Source organism: Vidua macroura, chromosome 8, assembly GCF_024509145.1.
Source record: "Vidua macroura isolate BioBank_ID:100142 chromosome 8, ASM2450914v1, whole genome shotgun sequence".
NCBI lineage: Eukaryota > Metazoa > Chordata > Aves > Passeriformes > Viduidae > Vidua > Vidua macroura.
In genome coordinates this window covers 13,285,989-13,291,752 of record NC_071578.1, presented here as the reverse complement: position 1 = coordinate 13,291,752, position 5,764 = coordinate 13,285,989, and the positions used below count along the sequence as shown (strand labels likewise).

At 50.8% G+C, this 5,764-nt stretch overlaps 1 long non-coding RNA gene across 2 annotated transcripts in view; it reads right to left on the bottom strand.

Annotated features, from left to right (window-relative positions):
- The window catches only part of LOC128811125 (uncharacterized), a 5,563-nt gene extending 2,166 nt beyond the window's left edge, over positions 1–3,397 (bottom strand). The window contains exons 1-3 of one of the 2 annotated variants that reach the window (XR_008438239.1): positions 3,010–3,397; positions 2,472–2,572; positions 1,940–2,108 (exon numbers count right to left, since the gene is read on the bottom strand). This is a non-coding gene — a long non-coding RNA (uncharacterized LOC128811125). Of the gene's footprint in view, positions 1–1,939; positions 2,109–2,471; positions 2,573–3,009 lie in introns of those variants that run through there. The other variant, XR_008438240.1, reaches the window with a different exon arrangement.
- Between the last annotated feature and the right edge of the window lie 2,367 nt (positions 3,398–5,764).

Genomic DNA, 5,764 nt, shown 5'->3' with positions numbered 1-5,764 from the left:
ACATGGAGGACTAATTAATTAACACAATTAAGCTTTCGGAACCCGGGGCTGAAACCCGGGGGTTTGCAGAGAAAAGCCGCGGGGACGCGACAGCGAGTGAGGCAATGTGTGTCACGTCCGACCCACGCGTGTCCGCGGGGAAGGAGGGCAAAACCACCTTCCCAGAGGCTTAACTCTTCCCTTGCTGGCCGTCTCGGGGTCCCGAGTTTCAGTGTTAAGATCTCAGCCTCATCCATCACGGAGTTAAAAAAAAAATCGAGAAGGAAACCAATACAGACAAACACATCAAGACTCAGGAGTGGCGACCCTTGGAAAAGGCAGGGTCCAACCAGATATGAATCATTTTTCTTTGCATAGTTTAAAGGAATTACTAGTGATATGCACGGCTGTCACTGCAAACTACATTTATGGATTTGCAAGTCATTTCCATAAATCAGCTGCATTGGATCCATCAGAAGAGCAGAGCCCGGCGTCGGTGCGAAGATGATGGAGCTCTCTTTGAACGTATAATGAAGTGTTCCAAGGGCTGCAGTTATTTTTCTGCTTGTTAAGGATTTTTTTTTGAAGGGGGAGGGGGGACTTTTCGAATTTGATTTTAAATTAAAACGTCGCCAAGAGATGTTTTATTGGTGATCACCCTTATGATAAATTTATGCTTCAATAATTACTTTTCACGGGATATCGATTTCCTCTGGCAAAAGCCTTTCTCCCTCCTTCCCAACCCCCGTCTCCCATTTCCCGAACAAGACAGTGCTCCCCTACTGCCTCCGTCTCCCCCCGCGGGGATGGCTCCGCAGGCAGAAACACGAATGGGACAGGGGCAATCGAGTTGTCACGAGGAAGGGAGCAGGCATTCCACACGTGAGCAGTCCGGCGTCTGGAGGAGCCCCTGAAGCCCCCCAGGCCCTCCCCAGGTTCAGCGGGCCCATGGATGGTGGGGGGAACTTTCCCGAATTGGTGGATGAGGGATGCAGGAACCTCCGAGGCAGCAGCAAAGCCCCCCATGCTCTGAGTTGTTCTGATTGCTGGAGAGATTGGCTACTGCTCCACGGCACCCCCGCCTCTCCCTCCCCTGAATCCGGAGCAAACCTCGTGGCGAGAGCATGCAGCCGGTCACAGCAGCCTGCAAAGCAGGGGGTCCCTGTGCCCCTGTCCTCTGGCACAGGAGTGGGAGGCTGCCCCGTCCCGCGGTGCCCCCAGGGCTCACACTTGCCCCGGCTGCAGGGGAGTCCCCACGCGCTCTCTGGCGCCTGGCGTGGGGAGGCAGCACACAGAGTGGCCCATGGCAGAGGGGAGGGCTCGCTTCACCAAGGCCATAACCCTCAGGAGCAGAAGTGCTGTGAATGGTGCCCCAACCTGTAAACACATCCCCTGCCAAGGAGCCAGTTGCCCCCTCCACGCCACTCCCAGCAGGCACGGCCTCACCAACACCAGTCCTGCTTCTCTATCCTCGCAGACCCACTTACCCACTGCTGGAAAAACGCTCAGGGCAGTCAAGCATGGACATTCAGGGAGTTCAGGGCATTCAGTCCAGAGGGTCCATAATGGTTTCACAGCCCAAAGCAATGCCAAGGCCACACTGAACTACCACAAGCTTATTGCATAAATGTTCCTTATCTTCAAAAACATTAATATTATAGCCAAACTGGAGTTTTCCAGGATGCTGAAATTATTCCAATATATCACTTTGGATCTGTCCTTTCCTGACAAAGCCAATATTCCTCTCAACTCCCCCCAGTCCGTTTATTATGGAGATAACCTTTCCCTTGGAAGGGACTCACACCTTGCTCAGAGAACAGAGCAGTGAAAACAGGAGACTGCAGAACACAGAAATCTGGAGCCTGTACCAACTCCCTCAGAGGACCCTTTCACAGTTTTCTGCTCTTTACACTAGTAGCTGGCTGCTATTCTCCTTTCACTTTAAAAAAAAAAAAAAAAAAAAAAAAAAAAAAAAAAAGTTCCTTTCCTTGGGAACAGGAACATGGTATTTGGTGGAAAAGTAATGTGACTGTGATTTCAAGTCTTGCTGGCTGTGGAGAGGCCAGTTATCTGTAAATGCTGGCCCACACAGAGGAGTTTATGGGTGTTGGCAGCTCATGTCCTAGCCCCTGCAGGAAAAATTTCAGGTATTGCCACGTGAATGGATCATCTCACCCCCTACTACTACCACTACTATTTTTATTATTATTATTATTATTATTATTATTATTATTATTATTATTATTATTACTACTACTACTACTACTACTACTACTACTACTACTACTACTATTATGATTTTAAAGCAGTGGATTAGATTAATGAACAGCACGGTCCCCATTACCAAACCTCAACATCAAACCCAAGTGCTCCAGCACCCAGTCAGGGCAGGGTTAACCATGGCCCATGCACTGAGGGTGAGGGGATGCCTGTGACCATAGCCAGAAAAGCTGTGGTGGGGACCCAGGGCACCCTGCAGACCCCTGCCTTACATGGTCTGGCTTTGTAGCAAGGCCAGGGGATGCAGCATGTACCCTTGGCCAGGTGTGGGATCCCTTCCAGCTGGTTGCAGCACTCCTGCTTGTAGTTGCCACTGAACACAGGAAGGAACACTGCTTTTTTGTTTCCTCTGGTGTGTCTGCAGTAATTATTAGTTTTTGTGCAGCTGGGGCCACTCATTGATTCCCAAAATCCCATGCACTGGCAAAGATGGAGCCACCACGGTATTGACATGGGGAGAAACTGGAGAGCTCCAAATCCATCACAGAGACCGGAGCAAAAACTGGATCCAGTAGCAGTTGGAGAGGAGGGATAGATGGGCTGCCCTGCCCCATTGCCTCTCCCCTCAGTGATGTCAAACCTGTAGGCTCAAAGTGTCTCTGTCCTGCACCAGGTACTTCCTGGGCAGGGCAGGGCGAGTCGAAGGGCCCCCAGTTCTGGCTGCCCGCAATTATGGTGTGTTAGCCTGGGCTGTTAATTGTCCTGCCCTCTTGGGGTCCCTCTTCGAGGCCACCACTTCTCCAAGCTCACCTCATCACATCTTACGACACACCCATGGTCATCCCAATGCCTCTTTGCCCAGGACGGTGGAGGAGGGAGCCAGGATGAGGGCTGTGAGGGCTGTGAGGGGTGTGAGGGCTGTGAGGGCTGTGAGGGCTGTGAGGGGTGTGAGGGCTGTGAGGGCTGTGAGGGCTGTGAGGGGTGTGAGGGCTGTGAGGGCTGTGAGGGGTGTGAGGGCTGTGAGGGGTGTGAGGGCTGTGAGGGCTGTGAGGGGTGTGAGGGCTGTGAGGGGTGTGAGGGCTGTGAGGGCTGTAAGGGCTGTGAGGGCTGTGAGGGGTGTGAGGGCTGTGAGGGCTGTGAGGGGTGTGAGGGGTGTGAGGGCTGTGAGGGCTGCGAGGGGTGTGAGGGCTGTGCGGGCTGTGAGGGGTGTGAGGGCTGTGAGGGCTGTGAGGGGTGTGAGGGGTGTGAGGGCTGTGAGGGCTGTGAGGGGTGTGAGGGCTGTGAGGGCTGTGAGGGCTGTGAGGGGTGTGAGGGCTGTGAGGGCTGTGAGGGCTGTGAGGGGTGTGAGGGCTGTGAGGGCTGTAAGGGCTGTGAGGGGTGTGAGGGCTGTGAGGGCTGTGAGGGCTGTGAGGGGTGTGAGGGGAGCCGTTTCCCGTCGGAGCCGCCGGAGCCGCTTTCCCGCCTGGCGCTCAAAGCTTAGGCGAGGGGGACCTCTGCAGGCGGCACAGGCACCCGGCCCCCAAAACACGGCCGGCACCCCCCGTGTGGGACTGAACAGGGCGTGCTGCCTCCTGCCAAGAGGTTTTAATAAGGGGAAAAGCCCTTCTAAAAGTTTAAAGGTGAAAAGAGGAAGGGTTGTGTAAGCAAAACCCCCTGTGGCATTCCTTTTTCTGTGAGGTGAGCAGTCACTCCACATCCCACAGAGAAATCAAGTCATGCTTTTCAGGGCTTGTGACATTACTAATGTCACCGTGTGAAGAAGCATATTGTCCCCCTGTATCAGGACCTGAGGAAGCAGGATGCTACCACAGCAATGCAGTTTGAAGGGTGAAACCCATCCCCTGGTTCACAGTCATTTTGGAGAGGATTGCCAATTAAAGTGACACCTGTGCCACAGATCTCAGGGAGAGGATGGAAGGTGAAAACCAGGCACAGGGTTAGACATGATCTGACGCATCTCAGAAACAGTGGGATGACACAAAAGCAAGCAAGTCTTCCTAGTTGATCCAGTGAATGCCCCTGAGTCCCTGTCCTCCCAAATTTAAATGTCTCATTGAATTTCAGCCAAAACTGTACTAGGGACATGACAAGTAAATTCAGTCCTTGGGTGTTTCAAACCCTGCTGCTATTGGGAACTGATATTTGGAGCACTCCCTGCTGTGTATACAGTTCCTTTATAGCCAGGGTCACCTCTGGCAGAAACTCTCCTGCCTCCTGCTTCACCCCCAGAACCAAGAGGGTTGCAGAGTCCCCAGGTCACTGCCTGTCAACTGACAGGTCTTCACACGTGGAATGAGCCCTCCTTTGTGTATGTCCGGTCCCAGTTTGCGAACTGATTGAGACAGTGTCCTCCCTTCACTGCTCACAGGATGTTCTGTGCCCAGCTCTGAGGCTGGCAGAGCTGGCAGCATAAAGTACTACATATGTACTGGTGGACACTCCCAAGATTATTTTCTGCTCTCATTTTCATGGGCAGCAATCACTGCCCAGGTATTAGCCCGCCTCTAGAGCACACAAATGAGTATTACAATACCGTGTGTATTTTATTTAAAAACTAATAATAATTTGAAGGAAAATAAAATGCTTAACAGCAGGTTGTTTGTTTGTTTTATTGTTGTTTGTTTATTTACGCCTGGAGAGTAGGGAGTATCACAAGTCGCGTTCCTTTATGCTCATGCTGACAGCTCCCCCCGGTGTCCCGTGCTTGCACATCTTTTGCACAGACTTCCTTATCCATGTCAGGAATGCTTGGTGGAATGTTAGAGGAGATGGACCCAGACTCTTCTTGGGGTATTGGGAAAGACAAAAGGCCAGTAGACCCAAGGAGTGACAGACATGTTGCATCAAAGGAAACTGTGATTAATTATAAGAGAAAGAAACTTTCCACATGAAGGATCTCATGATACTGGACCAGAGATCTAACTTTGAAGTCACTAACCATACCAACCTTCAAAGGTTTACTGAACTGAGAAACCTGCCCTAGCAGCAGTGAGCCCTGCTCCTCAGAGAGAGGGCTCAATCAGAGACTTCCTGACGTCACTTCCAATATGAATTATGTTATTATTCAATGATGAAGCAAAAAAAATCCCTGACTGCTACTCCTGCATCCCCCTCCTCCATCAGTGCTTTCTTGCACACCAAAATGAACTGGAGCAGTCAAGCAACTTCCAAGTCCATCAGCACAAATACCAACATAAAGCCAATGTCACACAGCCTGTAATTAGCTTCTATTTCTCATTTCTTAAAAAGCTATTATTTCATGATCTGCTAATGCTTTTCCCAATTAGTCCCATTTACTTTTCACCTTATTAAATTTCTCTTCCTTGTCTCTTTTTTTTTTTTTTTACCCTGTAGGAGGAATCAACCCAGGAGCAAGGTTGCAAAACAACTTCTGCCCTCATTCTTTGTGCCCTGTCCAGCCCAGGGTGCAGAAACACAGCCAAGAGGAGAGTCAATCTGCCCTATTTGATCCATGAACACTTCCAGGGAAAGCAAAAGAATAATTAGCACTGCAAGATGTAAAGACACAGACAAGATCATCCCAAAGTGAGAAGAAATAATAATC